Source organism: Cnephaeus nilssonii (assembly GCF_951640355.1).
Source record: "Cnephaeus nilssonii genome assembly, chromosome: 3".
NCBI lineage: Eukaryota > Metazoa > Chordata > Mammalia > Chiroptera > Vespertilionidae > Cnephaeus > Cnephaeus nilssonii.
The window spans coordinates 10668640-10696490 of record NC_137074.1 but is presented as its reverse complement, the minus strand read 5'-3'; positions in this window follow the sequence as shown (position 1 = coordinate 10696490).

The window sequence follows — 27851 nt, the reverse complement described above, 5'->3', positions numbered from 1 at the left end:
CATTGTTCTCAACACCACTCTATCACCACAAAATATTATGGACTAGACAGTTTAATCCTTCTCAACATGTGTGCTTTGGCTTGAACTGTAGGGAAATAACATGAAATTTAATAAGTAGTAATATTAAATCAAAGGAGAAGACAAATAAATGCTTTTCATGGTGTTATCTGGTTAATATTAAATAAGTCATTTGTTTTATATGTACACTTAGATATTTTAAACTATGTGGACCATTTTATATTTCAGGACTTTATATTCCTATTTGAGAGATTATATTTCAAATTTGCACTCATGTGAACAATGTTGAATTACATAAGCGTTAGCATTTATTTTTTTTTTAAAAAAAAAGAGAGAGCATCACAAACATTTTAAAATGAGTATGTGTCTCAGAGCCCTCCCCGCTTAGGGATTAATTTACACAAAATAACTTAAGAGTAGTTCATAAAAGTATAGCATCAGCCTATATTTATCAAACAATTACTATATGTAAGCATGTTCTGAGTGCTGTCTGTGCACAAGTTATTTTGTATGTCCCTGTTCCTGAAAATATTTCTAAAAGGTAAATTTACCTGTCAATTAAATTGACAGTTACATGTAAATGTCTGTCTATCATTCACTTAACTGATACTCACACAACAATGGGAAATTAGCATTTAAACAAAATAAAAGGTCATCTATTTGAAACCCTAATGTGAGGCTTGAACCTACCACCCACCATTCTTACTGTTATTCAAAGTTAGTACTAATGCATGAGGGGCTCATTGCCTCAGAAGAGGGACCATCACATCTCTGAACAGTTTGTAGCTGTTAGAAAACTCTAAATTGAACCAAAAATCTGCCTCTCTTTAGTTCCTCTAATTGTCTGTTTTCTATAAGCAAAACAGAACAAATTAAATAATTATTAATAAATGTATACTATTTCCTATCTGGATGTCCAAGACTTTTCTTTCTCAGACAAAACTTCCCAGTCTCCTTTAATTGTTCTGCATATGATCTATATGAAGTTTTTTCACTCCCTGTGAATTGAATCTGGACTCTCTCTATATTAAAGGCTGATGCCTATAGTAGCCTGTTGGTCAGGTCAGCAGTACAGACTTTCAGTTTGACTAACTGCCTAATTTTTATTGTCTCTCACTTCCCCTTTAAGAGTTTAGCAACTTATTTCAGCTCTTCTGTATCTCATTTTACTGGGAGGATTATAATAGTCTCTCCCTCATAGATTTGCTTCAGTGGGCAATGAGATATTCTATGTAATGTCCATGGCCTAGGTCTGGGTACATAAAAAATATTTGACAAGTGTCTTGTATTATTGCCACCATAAGTACTATTTTCAAGGTTTAATCTTTCCATAGTGTAATGGTAATTTCACTAATTTGCCTAAAATAAAGTTAGTTTTTGACACAATATGACAGAGGATATTAAAATTATTGATTGTATACTTTAATATATACATAGAATATGTACATAATAAAAGGTGTGTATAATTTACCCCATGGTGCAAACACAATTTATTTCATTATTATTTTTTCTCTTTTTTTATGCCAGTGAGGTGTAGTCTTTGTTTATTGTTGAGTCATTCTAGATTGGCAACTCAACACATAAATTCGGTAATCTACATCAGGTTGAACCAGTGACACGACTAATGTTACTATGCAGGTAGCCACTGAGCAGTGGCTCCCAAGCTGGGGGAGGGGAAAAACCTACACACACACACACACACACACGTGATATTTTACAATGTCTGGAGACATATTTAATTGTTACAACCAGGGAAATGCTAATTGCATCTAGAGGGTAAAAAACAGAGATGTTGATAAACATCTTACAATGCACAGAATAGTCACTATCACAAAAAAAACCCTAAAGCTTTTAGGTCCAAGATTTCAATAGTGCCAAACAGAATGGTGGCAAAGAGCAAGAATTTCTGGAGTCAGACTGTTAGTGTCCAACCCATCTACAACTCCAGCTCTACCACCTTATACCTGTATGACTTTGGAAAATTTATTTAACCTCCCTAAGTTTCCTTTTTTTTTCTTCTTTTTTTTTCTCTTTTCCTAAGTTTCCTTTTTAACATCTATCAAATACAGATAATAATATCCAAAGGTTCACTTTGATAATGAAATTCCGTAACTAGTTTAGTACTGAAGGTGTGAAGTGATATCTCACTGTGATTTTAATTTGTATTTCTCTGGTGATTAGTGACAATTAACATTTTTTCATATGTCTATTGGCCATCCGTATGTCCTCTTTAATTTAGTCCACTCTGACTGCTATACTGGCTGGAACTTAATTTTCACTTGTGCAATTTCACTTGATATCAAGATGAATTAAAAGATGCAAAATTTGAAAGGACAGGAGTAGCAATGTTCCTGGGTCTCCTTAACAATAGCAAATGAAAATAAATAGTCTCTAAAAATGTACATTTCTCTGACTTCCCTTCCCTCTACTTCAGTGGTATGAAATTCCAGTTAGCCAACAGGTGCTCTTGGCACGAAAAGATCACAACTGTTGCCAACATTCTTCCTTATCTCTCAGGAGAGAACCGTGAAACACTTGTAAAGTTGCCTCCCTGTAAACTTCATCCTGACTTGTTAAGCTGTCTAGGCTGTGTTTATCTAACCCCTTCTGGAGGTAAATTCTCTCACCTTGGCTACCTTATCCAACGACTCCCTCATCATGGGCTCTTTCTGTGTTTGGTAATGTAGGAGGTAATAGTCTGTCATCCAGAGTTTTATCACATTTCTCAGCCATGATATCATCACTAACACTCCCTTTTATCTTATCAATAAATATTTAGCCCTGACACAAACACAAACGAAATCCCATATTATTTGAAATCATAGGAGAACTGTTAATGTTGTTAAACTACGCTGAGAAAGGAAAGTTTTCAACACTTTATGCTGATATTTATGATGTGCATGAAGTAGTTAGCCTTTATTTGGAGTGGAGTTTAAAAAGTAAGATAGAATTCTGAGCCCTGCTTTGAAATCAAAAGATTTAAATTTAACTGATAAAAATATAAATAAATTTAAATTTGACACTGAGTGATATATTATGTAAATCAATTTAAACTGAACACTACCTTTTCTTCTTATGGTAGGGAGAAGGTAGTTTCCAAACTGGGAGCTGTTATCACAAGCATTATCTATAATAATAAAAGTGTAATATGCTAATTAGACCAGACAGCCGAACGACCTACCGAACGACCTTCTGGATGAAGCCGGGGCTGTGAGGGCTGAGGCAAGCGACCATGGCTGTGAGGGCCAAGGGCCAAGTCCCTTGTATGAATTTCATGCATTGGGCCTCTAATGATAATATAGAAAATGATACAAGAACTCAAACTATAAAAATCATATTTCCATAGATGCACTAGAGCACAAATACTCAGGAGTCTCTAGGGCAATGTGGCCTGTCAATGTCAAGGAATAGAAATTAATCAGAGAGGGGTGCATAGAGGACGTCTACCTTAGCAAAGATATTTATGCATATGGAGAGGGACATCTTTGAGATGACAACCAAGAGCTCTGGTGCTTCAAAGCTCTTGCCCATGATTTGGTTAATGTTCTGGCACCTTTACCCATCACCTGCTTTAGTCAGTGGCACAAGTAAAGCACAAAATTAGGATAAGAGCCTCACAGAATCGTGGTACAGATGGAGAGCAAGTAATTTTGTAGTGTCTGAAGTACAGAGTATGACTGGAGGTAACACGGAAACTAAAAGAAATTACTCACAAGGTGAACAAGTTAACTTTTGAAAATATAATGATCAGGAACATTTTAGGTTATGTATTTATGAAGCTTTCCTATTTATACTATGCCTGATGTTATAAGAAACTTTAGAGGGAGAATTCTATGTCCTATGGATTGAAACTCTTGTTGATGCTTCCATTAAAAATATTTACTAGTATTCCAATTTACATGTAAAGGTAAAGAAGAAAACAGCATAGACTATTTTGGAGTCTCTTCATAAATGAGAAAACTATTGATTAAGTCTCAGTTTTCTATTCTTTCTATGGCCAGTTTACAGAGGGAGCTGAAACACCATAATTGCACGTAAGTGAGATGTAGGAAGAAGAAAAAATATAATAAAAGAAAATATTTGAGGGACTGGTGATGATAAAAAGTATTTTTCTAGCATTTGCTGAGTTGGTTTTATTCTCCTTAAATTTAATTGACCTTTCTGTATGTGTGAGTCTGATCTTGAAAATCAACTCACAGGGACAAAACTTCCATGTTACTTCCAGATCCTCTCCTCTGGTTGAGAAGAAACTATGACCAATAACCCATTTTCATACCTCTGAGGCTGAGCACTCTTTTGTAATTCAATAGAAGGCCCACTATGTGCCAGAGCCTCTTTTAGGCACTTGGGACACAGAGATGAATGAGAAAACAAAGCTGAAAAACAAAGCAACTTTGACTTTATTGAGTTTGCATGCTAGTAAGGGGTGGTCATAATAAATTTTATATAGTATCTTAGAAAATAAATATTTTGGAAAAATAGAAACAATCAAAGGATTGTTGCGAAAGTTGAGAAGAGAACTGCAGTTTCAGTTATACTTGTCTAGGTAGGTCTTATAAAGATGACTTTTGAACAAAACTTAACTCATATTATTATTGACTGTCAGCCATATTTTAATGAACAGTCTGTTTCCACTGTTTATTTTCTAGTGGGAGAAGACGCACAATAATAATAAAGAATTATGTAATATATCAAGTAATGGAGATGCCTAGAGGGCTGCGAGTGATCAGAATGGGGTGCTCTTTCTGATAATGTGGACTGTGAGGCTTTTTTATGGGGTGGTATTTAAGCAACAGACCCTAATTCATGTAATTCCTTAGTGTAGGACTCACAGAAAGTAGACCTCTAGCAAATCATATGTTGTAACACTTCATTAGGGAGAGCAATTCCAAGGAAGGGTGGTGAAGGAGAAGAGAGTGGTCAGAGAAGAAGGGCAAGCGAATTAAAAAAAAAGAAAAGGTTTGTTCCTGATCTGGCTACCAACTGCAATAAAACACATCAGGGTGCTCATTCTCCCAGGATCATCTTCTAAGACACTGGTGTGCTATGACATTCCCAGGCTCTCCATTGGGAGACAAGAGGAAAGCATTTACCTGTCCCTCGGGAAAGTTATACCCTATGGTTTGTTAACTTTCCAGTACTGTTGGGCTGCTCATGTGTAGGTGCTAAGCTGGTCCCATGGTATTTCATGCTTTATCTTTACCAGGGAAACAGAGGTAGATGGTGAGGGGGCCACATGGAGTACAGGCATGGGGCACCTCACTGTGGACTGCATCCCTGTGAAGTTGGGAGGAAATCCTGCCTGTGGGGTTCATGGCCTCAATGATGCTTAGGGACTGCATGGCAAAGGTCACTGGAGATTCGATGCAGTGCAAAGGAGAGCACCAATCTTACTCCATGAGCACAAATTGTTTTTAATTAATGGTGGGAAATTATCTGAAATCATTTAATAGTTCTTTCTAAATATTATGACTTTCAATATGCCTCCACTTACCACAGTATCCATCAACTTTAACCAAATTCCAAATTACTGGTCTTTAATATTCATGGAAAGAACCATAGGGAAAGCAATAAGGAGTGAAAGGGGGAAACTGTATGGACAGGAACACTAGAAGGAAACATTTTTATTTTGCATATTTTTGAAAGCAAAGAAAAATTTCACCTAAGTACATTTTCTCATACCTCATTTTGGCTTCATCAGATAAAAAAACACTGAATTTAAAATTTTGAACTACTTAATGCCACTTTACATCATTATTAAAAATATATATTTCAACCTGCATGTTAAGATAAAGGAACATGATATTGTATTTCAACATGATATACAAGAAGACAGTTGAATATCTTTATCTTATATTATGAACAATTTGACCTCCATCTGCTTTGGGCATTTTGGTTCTAAGCACCAGTTATCGGAAGCAAGATAGACAGGTCAGACCTTCATTCAACACGTCAGTATGAAACTTCACAGGCCCAATAGAGAGGATAGAAGAACAATTGGTAACAAACTCTGCTATCTTCTTGTCAGTCTCTGTTCTGTATGTGAGATATTGTCCATTTGATTGAAGTCATTCCAAATCTCTAAGTCAAATAAATATCTCTAATTTCACTCACTTAGGGCAATTTTATTAGTATTTAGTATATCCATGTATATGTTTATGTGTGTATTATTAAGTTATATGTTCTATTATTTGGTATGTTATATATTAAAATAAAATGCCCTTAATTCACAATTTTGTATAGAATCAGTTTTCTTCCAATATTAGGCTAACCTGTAGAGCCAGAAATTTATTTTCTTGAGGTTGGAAAACGGTATTTAAAAAATACCTTTTTTTCATAATGGAGAAGTGGATCAGACAAAATAATTGCAAATAGGACTTTAGATTCTTCTTTAGGTAGAAACTCAGAAGAGGGGTTATGGACTCATCTTCCTGTTTAAATGTCTATGAAAATACAAGTTAAACTTGTGTCTTTGACTCAGACTTGAAGTGGTTTCTCCTCTTGTTTGACTGAGCACCTTCTACGGAGCAAAGAGAAATCTAAAACTCTGCAGAAGCAACTCATTCGGAGTGGTTATAATATTTTGGCCTCCATCATTATTGTTGGTTAAATGTAAATCTGATTTTTTTATACTCAAGAACACCTAAATTCTACCTCCCAAAGAGGACAAAGTGATTCATCTTTCTGTGTCCTTTTCCATCAATGAACCAGAGAAACCAGAGATAAAATGCCATCTAAAAGCTTCTGATTTCTTATTCCTTCAACCAGTGTTTTATTAAGATAGACATTTAGCTGAGGAGGGCAATTTTAAAACAGATTTTAAGGAAGAAACTTTCCTGGAATCTATATTTACTTCTGCTTTTAAAACTATGAGCTAAGGTCAAAGATGCTGGTCTTTCCTCTAGTCACTTCAATTAAATCAGCAAGGTTCACACAATAAAATTATGGGGAAAATAGTGGAAAACTTTGGGGAAGTAAAAATGAGCTTACTTCTCTGCTTGTCCTTGTATTGATAAAACTGTGTTATAGCCACTCAGTAACTTATCAGCAATGTGCTTAAAAAAAAACTACATCAGAGCCCTGGCCATTGTGGCTCAATGGTTAGATCGTCTGCCCCAAATCAAAGGGTTCCATTCCCAGTCAAGGGCACCATATTTGCATTGTGGGTTCACTCCCCACCCCGGTTGGGCACATGTAGGAAGCAACAGAACAATGTGTCTCTCTCAACCCCCCCCTCTCCCCATCTCTTTCCCTCTCTCTCTCCTCCTTCCATTCTCTCTAAAAAGCAATGGAAAAAATATCATTTTTGATGTGAATACTCTTTCCCTGGTTTTCCTGCCTCAGCCCTATTACCCTTTCATTGTGCACATCACAGACGTCTGGGAATACTTTCTGGTCACCCTAGAGAATCAGCCGTGTCCTCCTACGTGCTTTTGTAGAATTTGCTCTGCTTCTCTGTGACAGGTGAGTTATGTAAAATACTTGAGGCTGTCAGCAGCTCATGTCTTTGCTCAGCTCATAATTAAAAAGAGCCTACTTTGTCCCAGGTATTCTACTTCATAATGAGCAGGCAGCAGTGAATACAACAAAACACAGTCTCTCCATTTTTGAGGACTAGTAGAACTCCAACATCAGAATTCATATTGATCACTTCTGGCACTTTACAAAAATGCATACTCTTGAGATATATCCTCAGATATTCTGACCCAAAAGCTTGGGATATGGCCCAGGAATGTGCCTTTTTGTTAACCACTCTTGAAAAGGATGGTACATGTGGCTCATTTACACAATGTGAGAGACACTGTCATAGACTCTGTGCTCTATTAGAGAGGACAAATGTCTTTGTTCATTTCATCTTATTTTATTATTTTATTCTATTTCTACTCCTATAGTCCCAGCAACCAGGCCAATACTGGTACCTTCTATGTGCTCAATACATCTTTTTGACCTAATGAAGCTTTCATGGAATTTACATTCTAGTGGAGAAATGCAGAAGATTATGCAGGAGATCACAATACTACATTGAGTGGCCATATTATTATGATCTCTGAATGCATAATAATCTGGCCACTCAGTGTATATCCTATATAATAAAAGGCTAATATGCAAATTGTTCCCTCTACCAGGAGTTCGACCAGCAGGCAGGCCGGCCAACTGCCCATGTCCCCTCCCCCTGGCCAGGCTGGCCGGACCCCACCCATGCACGAATTCATGCACTGGGCCTCTAATATATATATATATATATATATATATATATATATATATATATATATATATATATATACTGAGTGGCCAGATTATTATGCGTTCAGAGATCATAATAATCTGGCCACTCAGTGTATATGTTGATTTAGAAATGAGGGTGTTATCTAATAAAAGGACATTTAAGCATGGGTGCTTAGTCAGGAAAGACTTCTCAGGAGAGACATTGAAATTGCCAGGTGAAGTGGTTGAGTGATGAAAGAATGTGCCATGCAAAAAGATTGACCTGCTCAATACTTGCTGACGAAGGAGAACATGCCCACTGGCTGGGGTAAGGTGAGGTGTCTAGCAAGCAACACAGATGTGCGCTGAGTAAACAAATACCTTTTGTATATTTTTGGACCACCTGCTAAATATGTAACACAAGAGCTGGCATGCAGAGGTGCTAAGTTGTACAAAATAAGTATTTATTAAATAAACAAACTAGTTTTCTCTTGGTCATTACAGCCCATTAAAAGCTTTAGGTGACTATCTTTTAATAAATAATAAATACATTTCAAGTTGGATTGTGCATCCCATTTTATATATAAGAAAATTAAGCACAAATAAGAAGCACACATTTCTTCAGTTTCTCTCAGTTTGTAGCCATCTAATTCTATGTGCCCGGGTGCATATATGAATGCCTTCAAGACCACAATCATTTTGACAAACAATAAAAAATAAATAAAAAGTAGACTTGCCTCAGCCAGGTTTGCTCAGTGGATAGAGTGTCAGCCTACAGAATGAAGGGTCCCGGGTTCTATTCCAGTCCAGAGCATATGCCTGGGTTGCAGGATCAATCCCCAGTAGGGGGCATGCAGGAGGCAGCCAATCAATGATTCTCTCTCATCATTGATATTTCAATCTCTTTTTCCTTGTCCCTTTCTCTCTAAAATCAATACAAATATATTTTTAAAAAATAGGGGTAATATTTCAATCCTGGCAACTTACTTGTGTCACTTTTTAAGAGAAAGCAATTTTCATCATTACTAGTTCTTCATAAAATTCTATTTTAATTGTTATGTATTTTAATTGAAAATATAGAATTTTAAATTCTTTTTAAATGAATTAAATTATTGAAAGTATATGATCTAGTAGAGATAAACAAGGTGTTCCTTTTACAAGATGTGAGAAACTTTCTAATAACTGCCTTCAGTCACATGTGTGTTTTTTTAAGTGTGTAATTACATACACTCACTTAATTCCCAAATTATAAATTCAAAATCCATTTCCTAGAACTTCTGGATGTTCTACTAGACAAAAAGAAATCTTGACAGTGACTTTTTTCATGAGTCAGTTCCTGTGTTGCTGCCCAGCAATGCAAAGCACTTACTTCCTCTAGTGGCTGGTCCTGTTGCCTACAAAAGAGAGTTTACTTTTCTCCTGAGTCAGTAGATATTAGCTAAGGAAAAAGGCAAGTTATGATACTTTGCTTTTAACTAGAAGCATTCTCATCTTATTAAAGGAATCTTTTGAAACCAGTAGAAGAGTACATTAAACCATAAAAGAGAAGCTGTTGATGTTATTTTTGAAAGTAATAAAAGATATGAGAGCTTACCATATGTGTGTGAAATCCAGGAGGCAAAGTCTTTGTGATGTCTACCCAGCCCCTAATGTAGAATAGTCATATACAAGGTACTCACTGATTTAGTGGCTTGTAGAGAGATGTCTTTCAAATATTTATTAAAACTGTATCTGCTACGGGGGAACATAAGACATGAATGACTAATACTCAAAATAATGTAATTAAAAATTCAGTAAAGTACAACTGCCTGTATCAGAATTAATGAATTATCCAAGTGGCATTTCAAAAATGAAGAAAGCATGGATTGGTCAAGAACTGGGTGGAGAGAATTAGCTGTACGCTTGGGAGGAGATGGCATGGCAGTTGTATCCCTGTTTCACAACTTTTACAAAGAATAAATTCCAATTGGATTAAAGATCAAATCATAAAAACTGAAACCATATGCAAACTAGCAGGCTTTGCTACATGTGATACTCACTCAGTCCTGGCCAGACCCCAGCAGCAAGTTAACTTACCGGTCACAGCGTCTGCCCCCTGGTGGTCAGTGCACATCATAGCGAGCGGCTGAGTGGCCTTAACATATCATTAGCAAATTACGCTTTGATTGGTTGAATGGATAACCGGACGATTAGACACTTAGTATATTAGGCTTTTATTATATAGGATGTCTTCTAACTAAAATTCAGAATCATTCAAAAAATATTCATGCTAAATGATTAGATAAAAAATCCTAGGAAATCAAGAGCAGACCAGCATAAAAATAATAATCCTGAAATTTATTATTTATAATTTTGATATAAATAATAATTATTAATTTTTCTCAATGATTATGCCTCTGAAGATAAACTAAAATCACCTATTTGACATTATGCATATTAAATTTTTAATATTTATATATAATTTTTATATTGTTTTCAATTAGTTGCTGAAATATTAAATATACTTTTTAACAAATAAGGAGAATACTACCATTTATCACTGCTAATGTAAGTGCTCAAACCTTATTCATCATTGCTTACATTTCTGTGTTTAAATTGCTAAATTCATTCATATGTTTTTTGCAAGACCTATAGTTGATTTTGGCACATTTTCTTCAATCATGATTTTTTCTAATGTCTGAAAACCATCTGGGAAACTAGAAAACCCACAGACTTGTGGGCACTTTTTGGTTTATGAGATTAAGAATGTCCACAGAGAAAAATTTTAAGTCAACTTTGTGAGTCAAAATTTCAACTCTCTGCCAATTTGCTTAATTTTTATTAATTTCCAAGCCAACTATCCATTACATATATTTTTCATTCCAGTTACCTAGGTGTGTTAGAATAATTGATATAATATACCTTAAAATACCATAAATGTAAGAATAAATTATTGACACAAAAAAATGTAATTTTTAAATTTCTTCATAGATAAATTCCTGGTAATGAACAACCCTATTAGATTTTAACCACCTGTCAAAATTGAATTTCTTATCTTTCCACTCACAAAATTACTTTCTCCTATTTTTAATTATTAATTAAAAAAATCTGACTTTGTTATTTTTATTTTCTCTAAATCTAATCATTCATGACCTCTATCACCTCTATATTCAAACATTTAAATCATTCTTGCATTTCTCCTGCTCACCACCTAATATTAGATTTTCATGATAGATGGTTCATCATTATTACAAAAACTAGAGGCCCGGTGCACGAAAATCATGCACTGGCAGGGGGGTCCTTCAGCCCGGCCTGCACTCTCTCACAGTCTGGGAGTCCTTAGAGGATGTCCTAATGACAGCTTTGGCCTGCTCCCCGCGGGAAGCGGGCCTAAGCCGCAGTCTGGCCTCCCTCTGTGGGAGATGACCAGGCCAGCTGATCAGGGGATGGCACTGCCCCCAACACCCCGCTGCTGGTGCCACCTGGCCTCTCTCTGCTGGAGGCGACCAGACAGGCAATCAGGGGACGGTGAGAGCACCCCCCCCTTTGCTGTTCCCTCTCTCTGCCCACTGGCACATGCCTTGGCTGGCCTGGCACCACCTGCTCACTGACTCTGCCCCCTGCCGATTGGTGGTTCTGCCGATTTGCATATTATACTTTTAGGATAGACCCCTAGCCCTCACCAGTTTGGCTCAGTGGATAGAGTGTTGGCCTGCAGACTGAAAGTTCCCAGATTTGATTCTTATCAAGGGCATATGCCTGGGTTTCAGGCTCAATCCCCAGTGGAGGGTGTGCAGGAGTCAGCCAATCAATGATTCTCTCTCATCATTGATGTTTCTCTCTCTCCCTCTCCCTTCCTCTCTGAAATCAATAAAAATCTTAAAAAAAAAAAAATAGACCCCTACCTCTTCTCTCCCTACCTCCAGCATCTTGCTCTTGCAAGACATCTATCTTTCTAGGTTTGTTTGTCTCCAGATCCATTTTCTTCCTAACAATCAAACATCATCAGTGACAATCAGGAGCTAACGTCCCAAGTGCCTGCACCTTTGGCTTTAGCGCAAGTGTATGTAATTCCACATGATATTTTGAGGCCACCTAAGGCACTAAAATCACCACACTAACTTCATTCAGACAAATTGGTTTACTGTTCCTGGCACCAATCTCCAAATACCCACTACCATGTCTCATTTTGAGTCATGATTATTAACCCTAGATTTGTCTTAGATTTGCATGTAGAGTGTTTGAAAACATGTGTCCCTATGTCAAGCCCTCAATATCATAAGTGTCATTTTGGCGTCGTCCCAGATTTGATTGTTTCTGACAGCTTCTCACACACCAGGGGACCACCAAGTCCTCCGCCCTCGGGACTTAATCCCTGTGTAGGGAGGAAAGACTGGCTTCCCAATTTCCCAGGCGATAAAGGTCCACTATCCCAGATTATGAGGGGGAAGAATAAACAATGAAGGAGAAATTTCTCTGCGGAACGCATGCCCAGTAGGAGCCAAGATGGCATAGGGGGAGGTCTCTCACTCAGTAATACATGCGTTCACCCACCCTTCGTTTGCCTGTGCATTTGTGTGTTCTCTGTCTGTAACAGCCTTGGGGGCCTGGCAGCTGTGTGGGCTCCAAGCCCTGGTTGGGAGCACAGCCGGGAACAGAGACTAAGCTCGCGAGTGGGGACAGAGACTGCACTGCACTAAGCTTTGTCATGGGCTAAACTGATGGCACAGAATCTCTGGAGCCTGACCCTTCTTCTGGGTTTGATGAGGACACGGCTGGATTTCTCCCACAGCAGAGGGACAGAGAGGAGAAACTGGGGGCAGTTTTTTATTTCTACTGCAATAAATGGTACCACTACACCTCACCCTTCCATGCGGGTCCCCAAATGCTTTTCTTGCAACTCCGTGGCAGAACCCCATTTCCACTGACAACACCTTCTATCTTACTTTGACCAAACCTCATGTCTCACCCACCCCCACCCTGCCTTTGAATCATAAAACATTTGTGGGAAGTTTTTTTTTCTCCACTTTGTGGTGAAATGTGCCATTTTCTGTGCTCTTTTTTTTTTTCTTTGTTGTAAGAAAGCATGAGACTTGGTTAAAGTTTGTAAGGAGGACATTGTGATGAAAGGGAAGCGTGTGGAAGGCCGCCTGCCCTGTTTATCGGAATTCCCACTTAGGGAAGTCTTAGGGGAGTGTTGAAGGTGGCGCCCTTAATTATTCCTTGAATTTTCCAAACAAGCCTGTGCATATGCAGTCCCATCCTTATGCTTAATTCCTGGATGCCCTTGCCTAGAGGACAATGTAAACACATGTGGCCTCCCAAGATGACTCACCCTACTGATTGTATCTAAAGATAAAAACTCCAATAAAAGCCTAACGAGGCAGGCAATCGAGGCTGCCTGGCTTCTTCAGCCGGGCTGTCCCTTAGCCCTCTACCTCACAGTCTAACTGTCTCTGTTCATCCATCGTTCATGGGCTGCTGTTCATCCCTGGCACTTTGTCACTATAAACTCCTACAAAGCGATAAATCAAATACTAACAACCCCTACCTTCTTTAAATGCATGAGGATAGAACTTAAAGCTTTCTGTTCTAGTTATCTACTCTTGTATAATAAACTAGCCCGAATTTGCTAGCATGAAACAATAGTCTTCTTATGTTCCACATTCTGTGGGTCAAGAATTTGGAAAGACCACCGTGGGAATGGTATTTCTCTACTCCACAATATCTGAGCCTGTATGAGCAATGGATTGAATGGCTGGGTCGATGGAACTGGAAAAGCAAGTGCAGACTGCAGAATCCACTTCCAAGATTACTTGTTCACTCATGTGTCTGGCTCCTAAGAGTGGCACTCTAACAGTGAGTACTCAGGATAGTTGAACTTCTTACATCATTGTTCACAGTTTCAAGACCAAGTACTCTCAGCAAACCAGGCAGAAGCTGGAGGGAGCTTTAAGATCTAGCCTTGACCCTCTCGTATCATCACGTTTGCTCTACTCCTTTGGTCAAAGCAATTATGAAACCACCTAGAATCCAAGAAAGAGAACCCCTTCTCACTGGGCAAGTGTCTGAAGATCACTATACCCCCCTCAAGTCATGCTCTTGAAGCATGCTTGAGTTGGTTGAAAAGGAGGAGAAGGTTGAAAAGTATTTTCTTATAATGAGTCATGGGGAACAATGAGTTAAGACACTCAAACCTGGTTTATTTCCACTGTTTCTGCAAAACGTCTGCATTGATATTTTTCTTGACACCTCAATTTAACAGGGAGATGTTCTTAACCCCTATTGTTTGGTTGTGAGCTACAAATTTCTGAGATGTGAAGCATTACATTTTAAGAAATGGCCTATATGTTGTAGATCAGCATTTTTTGTGGGGGCTCTCCACTGGAATTACCAGGGAGGATTTTAAAAATCCCAAAATTCAGGCCATCCTACTCCAGACCAATTAAATCAAAAGCTTGGCTATAGTATATTTCAAAGTTCTTCACATTTTAAATGTGCAGCCAAGATTGACAGCCAGTGCTATGGAGCCTGTCCATTCTCACCCCTGTCCTTGGTAATAATTCTCCTGGCTCTATTCCTATGTCTTCTAACTGAAATTCAGAATCATTCAACTTGTTAAGTTTCAAAACCAAATCTTGGAATGTAAATTGTAATGTTTTAAATACTATATTGAATATTTTTTAAGAGAACTGTCTGCCATCTTTACAATATTAAGAAGTTCCATTCAAGTGTTATCAGAGGAGTTTCTTCTGTGTCCCCACCTGTTGTTGGTGGAAGTGGAGCTCTTGGGGTGTCACAGGAATAAGAATTTCCTGAGACCGCCCCCATGGGAGGATGAGGTATCATGTTAAGTGTTATTCCTGTGGAGTTAAACCCCTGGGTTTTCAAGGTCCCATCTCCCTCCACCCAGCCATGGAAAAAGTCCTAGTTTGTCTTTGGCAGAGCTAGGATTAAAGCCATTGCCTGGAGTTTCAGCTCCATATTTGCACAATCCAGTCCAACCTCAGGCTAGCTTAGCTTGTGTTCCCAGCTGCAGTCCACTCCGTGTGGGGTCCACATGGCCACGGGCCATGCAGCTGCTTAAAGCCACATGACTTGGGCGAGTAGAGGTCAAAGAGCCAGCAAGTATAAGGCAGCAGTAGCAAAGCAAGAGGAACAAGAGGTAGAGAGTTCTTTGTCTGGGAATATGTATTCCCAAATTACGTGTGCTTACAGTGTCTTTACCCCTTCTAGCCAATTATCTTTGTTCCAGGTTAGACTGACAAGCATGAACCTTCCTTACCTTAACCTGACTTCGCTGCACATGCACCCATCTCCCCCTTTGATGTTCCCCTTTGCCCAGAGATTTGCAGGGAATTGACTGGTGGTTCCCTCTGGAATGTGAAGTTGCAGCTTCCTGGTGAAGCTGCCCAGATGACCATGCTTATCATGTCTGGCCTTGCCATTGCACTTTTCAATTATTAGTATTAGAGGCCCGGTGCACAAAATTTGTGCACTTGGGGGCGGGGGGGTCCCCTCAGCCCGGCCTGCGACCTCTCGCAGTTCGGGAGCCCTTGGGGGATGTCTGACTGATGGCTTAGGCTCCCACCACTGCCGCTGCACTCACCAAGCCATGAGCCGGCTCAGAGTTTCTGACTGAGCGGTGCTTCCCCTATGGGAGCACACTGAACCTGAGGAGGCAGCTCCTGCATTGAGCATCTGCCCCCTGGTGGTCAGTGTGCATCATAGCAACCAGTTGTTCTGCCATTTGGTCGATTTGCATATTAGCTTTTTATTATATAGGATTACTAAACTAGCTCATTACAATGATAACATAAGGACTTGCTATTTTTCTTAGATTATTTTTATTTTTATTTACATTATTTTATTGTCTTGAGTCTTTATTTAGGTACTATGTAGTACTTAAATTTATTGCTAGATGTTTTAATATTTTTGGAGACAATGAATGGAATTTTTGAATTTATATTTTATATTGCTTTGTCTATATGTCTAGACTACAAATTTTTAAACAATTTTGAAACTGAAAACCATGGTGAATTTTGTTATACTTTACATTTTTTTTCTGTTAGAAAGTTAAAAATGAGATTTAAATACTGTAAATATCAACATATGTAATTAGTAAATATATATTTATTAGTAGTAGATTTTAATCTATTTTAATGTGATTTTAGAACTTTAAACAAGATTACTGCTCTGTTAATTGCTTATGATGTGTAAAATACTGACTTGCCGACCTGTACACTAATACACATTTACTAGTGCCTGATATTTAAGAGAACATTTTTGAAAAGTTTGCTAAAAAACAAACTTGTGCTGGACTTGACTCTACCTTGAAAAATATAGAATGCATGAGGGAAGAAAAAATGGCATTTGAGAATCAGAAAAAAAGAAGGTGGGTTGAGAGTGATGTAGAACCTAATCTTATCAAAAAGAAGGGAGTAGGTCGTAAATTTGACATCAAGGGGATTTGATATTATGTGGAAAGGAAGTCAAAACCACTGATGTGACATTGGAATGATAAAACGTGGGAAAAGGAAACGCTGTCCTCAGAGTCCTGCCAATGATTGTTTAAGTGGGTCATTAAATTGGGATTAACATCTCAAAAAAGAGTATCTATTACTACCTCCCCCTATCTGATTTTGTCGTGACTATCCCTTGTTATTTTTCCCCATCACTGAATTTTAAAGCATATACATATATCTGTGTTTGACACCCTTGTAATCCTTCCAGTAAATGCAGATTCCCATGAAAAGTAACTCAAAAGAATTAAAAGGCAGAGCATAGCCAATTCTTCCTTAGACCAGTTGCCTGGCTTTTGTTAGACCCACCCAGATTATTCTGAGGTCCTGGGAAGAAGGAGTGTTCCTTATTTTCATGGGTAGAGTGCATTACACTGAGTGTGCATCACATGTTTCTTCTTGATTAGGAATGGTTACGTTCATTTGGAAAAAGTGATCCTGAAGTTGACCACACAGTTCAGTTGGCTTTCTCATTGTTCTTGGCTTGGGTATTGTGTAGGAGTCCAAATTCCTTTCATCTAGGTCAATTTATCTTCCTATAACACTAAGAGGAATGGTTCTCTGCTAACGTCTCAAAGTGATGTGCTAATGTATGTTCATCTTCTGCTTTGCAGCTGTAATTAATTTAGACTAAAAAGAACTGTTATATATGTTTACATCATAAATCTCCATATTTCTTAGAAAAGGGATTAAGCCCATTTTAGTTGATCTGAGAGATAAAAGATGCCTTTTTCTAAGTCTCTGGCGCTCATGACAGATTACTAATTGAATTATATTGCATAAATTACATTATATCATTTGAATCCAAATTGACTCTCCCATGTACTTTATCCAATTTGGTATTAAGTTAAATTTTTCTATTTTTTTTAATTTAAAACTAATAGACTTAGTTAGGTAAATCCTTCAAGAACATGTTTTTCTATCTATATTAAGGCAACATGTTACATAATCCTATGTTGTTATCCAGAATATATTTCTGAAAACATTTCTTAATATTGTTGGAAATACTAAGTTTCCACAATTCTTTTCCTGTGGAAAATGTTTTCTCCTGGTAGGTTTTCATACTTTTAGAAATATTCCAGAAATTGTAAACACTTGCAAACTCAACAGATTTTCTGCTCCAATCTGAAATAATCTTGGTCACTTCATAATAACCCGTATGTAGAAAGACTGTGAGTTAAAATAAAAAACAATTGGATTATAACTTTGTGCAAGTCATCATTAGCTACACCTGCCTTTCCACACCATTATCTAATGTCTACTGTCTTTTCTCTACATTGCCCAGGCCAGAGCATCTCAAGTACTGTGATTCAGAATTCCATGTGGGCTTACTAAATATATATTTTCTGGCTCACTCAGAAATTCTAAGTCGGTAGTTCCAGGGTATGGCTTGGAAATATGTTGTCATTTTGGTGAGTGTCATGGTTGATTTTAATGTAAATTGTCTGCAGATTATGCACAAAGATACACTAACAAAGGACAGTATGTTTTGCGGTATTTCTTAGTTAGAAGTATTACATGTATTTTTTTTCCATTTATCACCCCACACAAATAGAAGCTTCATGGTGTGTGTGAAGAGAGAGACTTTTTATTTCTGTTTTGTGCTCTGTCCTCAAAACCTAGGACCTGGTCTATTTCAGGTGCTTATTAAATTGTTGCTGAATAAACAAATCACGTGAATGAATATATATAATTGCTTCTGTTTCTCACTCCACTCCTGACAACCGCTTAGGATAGGGTCCTAAAATGTATGAAGACCATAAAGCACAGTAACTTATTTGTAGAAAATGTCCCCAAACAGTCACTTGATTGTGTTTCTAACCAATGGATCATTGTCTCAGCAGCTCTGCCATTAATATCATGAGAACTCTGTGGTATATGTACTTTTAAATGATTGTTTGTACTTCAAAGGATCATGGATGGTTTTCCTTGTGAAACAGAGCTCCAGACCTGTTCTTCTCCTGCATATACTTTATTCATAGAATCTATGAGGAGGTAGAACACTCAGGGTGATACAGTGAGACATTGGATTGAGAAGCCTTGTCAATAGCTTTTTCAGAAGGGCTAGAAGCTCTCCCTGTCGTGTGTGTGTGTGTGTGTGTGTGTGTGTGTGTGTGTGTGTGTGTGCAGAGAACCCAACCCAGAGAGGTGGAAGGAAGCAGGATAGTATGTGAGCTGAGACTCTATGCCCTCAGTTCGTGCTTTATTGTCCCTTTGGATTTTATGTGAAACACATAAATTCAGACAACACTATTAAGAACTTTTCAGAGAATATGTGGTAACTACAGAGCACTAAACCCAAGGGTGGGGCCCCTGTTAGCACAGGGGTCTCTGTGCCAGCCATGGTCACAAACCCCGGAGGGTCAAGCTTTTTACATTCTACTTTGTGTTCCTAAGGATGTTTTTTAACCATCCAAACAACTATTTCTGCACAGGATAGTTCATGTGCAAAACAATATACACAGGCGATACGCAGGCAACTGCTGATGTGAGCGTAACCCACAGTGAACAGATGAACAGCTAATGTGGCTCTTTTGGGTTTTCTTTAAAGGAGGCAAATGACCCATAGACATTGAATGAGCTGCCTGGGTGTTGACTAGGCTGCCAAAAAGCTGCCTGCAACCAAGCAAGAAGGTAACCCCCAGTCTCTTGAGACTGAACTCTCTCTTCTCATAATATTTACCTCCTACAAGATCATCAGTCAGTCCTGCTCCCAGGGGACAGGTGGCACCAGATTGTTTCATTCCTCCTCTCTTCCATTTCCAGCTCTACATGATGCTATAGATTTTGTGCTCTTTTCTCATCTGCTCCTTCATAGTGATTTCAGAAGCTTGTTTCAGACATGATGAAAACATTTAACAATTACTTTTATCTTCCTATTCTTTTCATAAAAAGCTGGCAGCTCCTTGAGGACTGACCAAGGAAAACACATCTATAAGGTGGTTGAGAAAACATGCAAAAATCAACATATGAAGATGCAATCATGTTAAACACGTATGGCACATGAAGAATGTTCTCCAAAAGGTCTTTGTGATTTTAAACATAAATAACCACTTTTGACCAAAGTGTATTTGCTTCTGTGGATCACAATTTAAGAGAAATGTTCAAAATGAACAGCAGGCAAATCATAAAGTTGGAGGCCTGTTCTTAGAAAAACAAATGAAAAGGGATCTTAAATATATTTAGAGATGCTCAAACTAACATTAAGATAAATACAAATTTAAAATAATATAAAAATCTTCCATATTAAAAATAGAAAAAAAAAAGCCTATTCCATTTTCACCTGTCAGATGCAAAAATTCAACAATTTGTTGGGAAATTGTTACTTTTATAATTAGTTTATGTGGATCAAGACCCAAATAAGATTCCTACATAAGCAATCACTTGATATTTATCCAAGTCTATTATATAGGTTCCCTTTCAACATTTCTTTATTTTCTGTGCTCTACCTGCTTCTGTAGCTCACAGTTATTGTCACTGGATCTTTTGATTCATTCCCTGCACTGGGGTAGCAGCTGGGCCTACATACCCCTTAGCTCCCATTTGGTCACCTTGAGCATCTCTAAGTTCTGGGCCAGGACCAGCATGTGACATAGACACAGTGGCCATATACTCACTGTGTAAGCAGTTCCCACAACACAGAAGATCACATTCTTTTTTTAAAACCTCATGTTCTGTTTTTCTAATACAGAGGCCTAGAAGAATCTTTGAAAGGTCATCTAATTCATAAGCCAACTCAATTCAGAGCCCACCAAAACAATCCCATGGAAATGAACTATGCAGCAAAGCTTACAGATATTTTGAAATGTACCATTAGGGTACCATTACATCAGAGCTACACTATGCCTATACATTTCCATTTTAAAGAATAAGAATTTTATTGTTTCCTAATTTTTCTTATAGTGACACCATTAAATTATGTTTCTTTGGATCATATTTAACTATAACATGTAACATGAAAAATATTATAATTTTATGTGTAAATATAAAAATTTGTTATATATATATATATATCCTCTAGGATATATCTATATTTGTTATATAGATATATATATATATCCTCTCTAATAAAAGAGTAATATGCAAATTAACCATCACTCTGCTACATAAGCCATGCCCACCAGCCAATCAGGGCAAGTATGCAAATTAACCCCAACCAAAATGGCTACCAGAAGGGAGGCTTGGGTTTCCCCAGCAACAGAGGAAGCCAAGCTTCCCACACACTCTGGCGGGCCCAGGCCTCCACTCAAGGATACAAAGTTTCAATTATAGAAGGTAAACAAATCCAAATGACAGCCACGGATCCAGCAGGAGGCTTGGCTCCGCTCCAGGCTACAAAGTTTCAATTGTAGAAGGTAAATAAATTCCAGATACCAGGGCCTGGAATTTATTGCTTGGGTCGCCAGGGGCGTGGCTGGTCTGCAAACCACCATAGGCCCCTCGCCCAGGCCTCTCCACACCCCAAAGGAACCCCATCCTGATCCAGGACACCCTTCAGGGCAAACCAGCTGGCCCCAACCCGTGCACCAGGCCTCTACCCTATCTAATAAAAGAGTAATATGCAGATTGACCACCACTCCAACACACAAGATCAAGATAGCTGCCCCCATGTGGTCAAAAATCCTGCCCCCATGTGGACACAAGATGGCTACCACAAGATGGCCAGCAGGGGAGGGCAGTTGGGAGGCACCAGGCCTGGATTGTGAGAGGGATGTCTGACTGCCCATTTAGGCACGATCCAGGGTACCAGATTGGAGACCGTGCAGGCTGGGCTGAGGGACACCCCCCCGCATCCCCATGCATGAATTTCGTGCACCGGGCCTCTAATATATATATATATATATATATATATATATATATATATATATATATATATATATATATATATATTTTGAGTGGCCAGATTATTATGCGTTCAGAGATCATAATAATCTGGTCACTCAGTGTATATATACTTCAATTGTTTAGTTAAATTTCAAAATGTATTTTTCAGTTTTAAATATGACTATACATCAGAAAAAGATTAAAAAACTTAGGCCAGGTTCAAGGATAAAATCTGATTTTCTTACATTCCCATGTGATGTAGTTTTTAACTTAGTTCAGTATTTTGATTTGATTTGCCATCACTGTTTTGTCATAACAAACAGGTGGGTATAGAATCAGGACTAAGAATAGCACAAGGTTGTATTGCTTTTATACAGGAGGGACTGCAAACCAAGTATCATAAAATGTTAGATTTATTTTAGTGACTATATTTATGAAAATTACAATAAATTTTACTGATTGAAAAACTTTGAAGAGTGTAAATGAAATTTTCAAACAATGTGTGTGCTTCTAAACTGAGATCTCAGGGTATCATCAGTGAATCTAAATGAAAATTAACTTCAGGAAATTTTTTATTTAATGAAATTAGAAATTCTGAAATAGACATGCTCAATATTGAAGTATCTTCTACATGGTTATTTTGGGTCCAAAATGCAGCAATTGTTCTTGCAAATGTGTATTAACTCATTTTAAATAATAGAAGTCCATATTTTCTTTATGTATTCCAGAAAATTGAACCTACTATTATAGCCTTGAAGAATTGAAATGTGTAATTCTATTTTCAAAATGAAATTCTATGAATATTAGTATTTTAATGTAAAAATAATTTTGAACATATAAATAGCATCAAGACAGCAAAACAAAGTTCACTTGAAATATGTTAACAGATTGAATTGAACAACACATTGATTTTTTTTTAAAGTGACCGTCAATATAAGGAGTATCTGTGTCGTTTCATTAAGTGACAAGGCCTTAAGAGAAATCCAACTTATGTGTTTTACTGGAAGTTACAGGTTGCGGAGTCAGAATCCCTTTCCTAAACTTAACAAAAGTATAACTTGGATGAAATTACTTCACATCACTAGGTTCTGATTTCCTCAGCTGTAAATTGGTGGTACCTATCTCATTTAGTAACCAGAAGATAAAATGAGATTTCAAACTCCTACTATTGCCTGATATTGAGTAAGGACTAAGAAAATATGTAGCATAAGAGTACGAGGGGAACATGGCTGTCCTGTGGATTGAGAGACATCGGTTTGCTTTCTTTCCTATCAGGTGGCATAAGGGTTGGCCATTTTATTTTAGATTCATTACTAGAATCACTATTGTCGCTAATTAAGAGACGAGATTTTGTTGGGAAACCCACTGAAGATTTAGAAATAGTGAAAGAGGCACATGTTAAAAGAAAGGTGTAAAAATATTCAGTGAAATTCCACATCAAAATCCTCAGGCCATGATTCCCATTCATTGCAATGATGCTACACAGAGTTAACCACAGTGATAAAACACATCTGCTGGAGTCAGTCTCATTTGTTACACACAATTTTGTCAGTTTGCTACCATCTGCCAGACTCTTTACTATGACGTTAGTTTTTAGGGAGATCATTTTAAAAGTATAGAAAACTACTTTTTAATAACAGTTTTTATAACAGTTCTCCATGAACAGAACTTTTCATTCTAAAATCCCTTCCTTCCTGCCAATTAGTGCTAACTCTCCTTAGAGCCACCTACACACAATCATTAGCCAGGTATGCATAACACTTTGCCCTCAGCCATCACAACGATCAAGCGTCTGAACAAATGAGTGCAGGACTTACCATCAGAGCCAGCTATTGAAACTTGGGTGGAAACCAAACCCCAAATATGCTGGTTATGGATTCTGCTTTATTTACCAAGAATGTATCATCTTGATCCAATCATTGTCCAAAGGGATTCTCAGGTGAAACTTGGAGGTAGTAAAATATTTTTCTCTTAAAATAAACAAGTGGATTTAACACCGAGGGAGAAATTTAAGTTGAATCCTTTCCCAGATAAGAAGGAACAAGTTCAGAGAATATTCTTTGCTGTCCATTCTGACTGTGTTGTTTAAAACTAGAGGGTGACCCAGTGACTTACATCCTCTTCCCTGCTCAAGCTAAGTTCAGAGAGGTATTATACTAGTAAAAGGAAGACTTGTACTACTGTCACTGCGTCACCGGTGGAGTAATTAACCCAACAATGCTCATTCTCACATGCAATTTGTATGGACTCCTCATAGTGTGGTAGAGGAAAATATAAACAAACTTCACACATATGTAACATGCCTGATAGCAATTACCAGGAGAAAAATGACTAGACACTTCTACAGCATTGTTCCTTTTCCATTGGACGGAGTGTGCATAAATCTTCAAACACCACTGATGTTGTGAACCGAGCTGCTTAATTATGTACACAAATTGGAAAGAAAGGAGTCAACATTTGAAACTGGCTGCAAGCTAAAATAGTTTCGAGGATTTAAAGAGAAGTTTTTGCTTAAAGGAGTGAAAGTGGGAACGAAGATGAAACTGGGAACAAAACACTGGAACTAGCCATGAAACAAAGTTACTTGAAAATCACTTTAAATTTTATGATTTGGCCAGGAATTTTAGGAATGGCAACTGAAATTAAGAGCATAACTGACATATTAAAAATATATCTATACATATATATGCAAAATATGAAATATACATATTTTAGTATAACTGTTTAGAGATATATGTTTAACAGTTTAATATTAATATAGTTACCAGTCAACAAAATCAACAAATGTACATCAATATTGAAAAAAATCAATAATTATTTTCAAATAAAGAATTTATGATAAAAATATATGTATTATTTTATCATATAAATATGTTGACATGAAAAAACAATATGAGAAAGACATTTTAAAGTGCTTTATAATGGTTTTATTGTTGAATAGACCAATGCACTAATGATTTTCCAAAGTCTATGGGGAAAAATATTCCAGACTTCAAGCTTGAAAAATGTTTTTCACTGACAAATAAATGTTTTTCACTGCCATTATCTCACTGAATAGGGGTTGCATGGTTTGATATGTTCCATTGTCTGTATAAAGTATATTTGAAAACTTCTACAATGAGATCTGAAAATTCTACTTCCTTATGATGAGTTAAACACAGCTTTTGTTTATTTTTGTTTTTAGTGGGTCTTTTTGTTTTTAATTATTTTTTTATCACACACACACACACACACACACACACACACACACACACACACATTGATTTCAGAGAGGAAGGGAGAGGGAGAGAGAGAGATAGAAACATCAATGATGAGAGAGAATCATTGACTGGCTGCTTCCTGCATCCCCAATACTGGAGATTGAGCCACAACCCAGGCATATGGCCTGACTGGGAATTGAATCATGACCTCCTGGTTCATAGGTCGATGCTCAACCACTGAGCCATGCCAGCTGGGCCATTAATTATTTTCTTGGGTAAAATTTTACTCTATTACAGATAGTTTTTGTTTCCCCAATGGCTTTTACAATGTATTGCTAGCACTGATTATGCTCTGTCTTCCCAGGGACTTTCAAGTGTTGTGAGGTGTATATTAGATCCTGATTGAAGAAAATCAAACAAGACTTGCTTCAGAAACAAAGATTAACAAGGAGCTGTGACCCTTGGGGTGAAGCATAACTAAATATTTCTTAGGCAATGTAAATGTACATTAAGTACTGGGAGATTGTTTGAAGATATAAAACATGAAGTCTTAACATGTCCAAATTAATAACAGCATAATGAGCAGTAATCTATAATCTCTTTCTTTAAACACTGTGTTGTTTTTCTTTTTAATTTGCAAGAGACAGAGTCATAAACTTCTAAATATACATAGAAGCATCTTAAGGATTTTACTATTTTATGAATTTATCTCTTGAAAAATGTTAGATAGCCCTAGCTGGTTTGGCTCAGTGGATAGAGCGTCAGCCTGCGGACTCAAGGGTCCCGGGTTCGATTCCGGTCAAGGGCATGTACCTTGGTTGCGGGCACATCCCCAGTGGGGGGTGTGCAGGAGGCAGCTGATCAATGTTTCTCCCTCATCGATGTTTCTAGCTCTCTATCCCTCTCTCTTCCTCTCTGTAAAAAATCAATAAAATATATTTTTAAAAATAAAAAAATTTAAAAATTTAAAAAAAGAATATAGTTTATTGGGTTCCCCTAAAAAAATCATAATTTTCTAAATTATTTTATAAAAGATGGGGAAATATAATTGCAAAAACAATTTTGCAAATTCACTGTTTTTACACATATACTTATTTTTTCTGAGGTTCAACTGAACTAAGAAAAATTCTTTCTTTTGTTAGTGCTGAATAAATATAAAATGTTATCCTTTTTGCAATATAGATATTAACCATAAACAATATTAAACCCTATTTTATTTTAATAGTGTTGTAACCAAACCCAGGTTCAGCTGTCTGCTTCAAGGAAAGCCAAACTCGTGAGACAGGTCCTGTTGGAAAGGAAAGCAGTTTATTCAAGTGCCTGCCACCTGAGGATGGGGGGACCCTCTTCCCATAGCCCATCTTAACATGTCAGTGCAGACAGGGTGAGGGAAATTCTCTACGTGTAAGTCAGCATAGTCCACTCCAATGATTATCTTGAAACTGGTCAAGCAGAGGTCCAGTTTTTATGATTGAAAGTCAACAAATCTCCCGAAGCCAGAACATCCAGTTGCTGGACCTCCTTTCCTGAAGCTAGTTTCTGGAACTCTTACAAAAATGTCCAACTTATCCACAGGTTACATATTAGTTAACAATTCATCTTTTATAAAAACACCTTTAACAAGAATAATATTAAAAGAAAAGAGGGGTCGGTTACAGTGTTGGTACCTATTGTTACATATTCTTCCTCTTAAAAACAGGGCACAACAATCTAGAAATGAGGATTTCATTGTAATGTAAGAAAATGGCATTACATTACATCTTTCCTATTCCTAATTTAGTACTCTGGTATCCCAGAGGTGAATTAAGTAAACAAAATGAAGGGAAAGCCAGGAGAAGAATTCCACACCAAGCTAATGCTATGTTTCAATAGTCGTTTAACAAAGAGAGAGAGAGAGAGAGAGAGAGAGAGAGAGAGAGAGAGAGGGAGTCCAAAAATACCAATCTTAAACCTAAAATATCTTAGTTGTTTCTATCACTAACTGGTTCTATGACCTTGGTCATACTTTAATTCTCTGAGCCTTGGGTTCCTCAAATGGGGAAAAAAAATTGATTTGTGGGATTCCTTGCATTTTCCATGGCTGTACAAACTTGAGTCATCTAACAATGACCAGCCGTATATACTGGATATGCTACTGGACAAGAACTACCAGAGAGACCTCTATTTGGGAGTTGAGGGTGGATATTTTTTCACAACTGTTTGAAAGCTTTACGAACAAAAATCTTCTGTAAAATACTAAGAAAAAACCAATTGGAGTGTTTTCTCAGTGACTAAAGCAGTAATTTTTACTTCACAGAACTTCAGCAGTCTCAGTGGACTTATCATTTTACTCATTTCACCTTGTTTTATGATTAAACATTAGAACACCCTCTCAGAGCCTGGACTCATATTATTGCAGCTGGCCAATCAATGCATCAGTCATAGTGGAGAATGAAAACCAAATAATAGATTGTACAGGACGATAAGTAGAGGCTTGTGTATACAAGTCAGTTTTAGAGTGACTTAGAAATATTTGAAGTGTTGTTTGTAACATTTCTGCAAAGATATGACTTAATTTCAAACCCCCATGTCACATTGAAATGTTCCATTAAAAAAAAATCAGCTCATGCTACCATCCTTTAAGAAATGTTCCAGTGCATCTCACAAACCTAGAGAGAGTCAACAAGCTTACCTGTTTACATGAGGGAATGGACAATGTTACTTTAAGAGTGATTTTATCTTAATTATTTATTTAAACAAGACTGTTTACTACACATCTGTTTAGTCAACTCAGGCTGCTATAACAAAATACCATAAATTTAGTGGCTTAAACAACAGAAATTTGTTTTCTCACAGTTTGGGAGTCTAGAAGTCCAAGATCAAGGTGTCAGTTGATTCAGTTCCTGGTAAGGACTTACTTCCTGGTTTGTGGATGTCTTCTTAAAGCATCCTCACATGTTAGGGAGATAGCTCTCTGCTGCCTCTTTATATAAGTAGACTAATCTCTTTTAATCTTAATTTCTTCTTTATTCCAAATACTGTCACACGGGGGTTGAAGGTTCTATTTATGGATTTGGGGGAGACATAATGCAGTTTATAGTGTCATGCTAACATTTTATGTCTG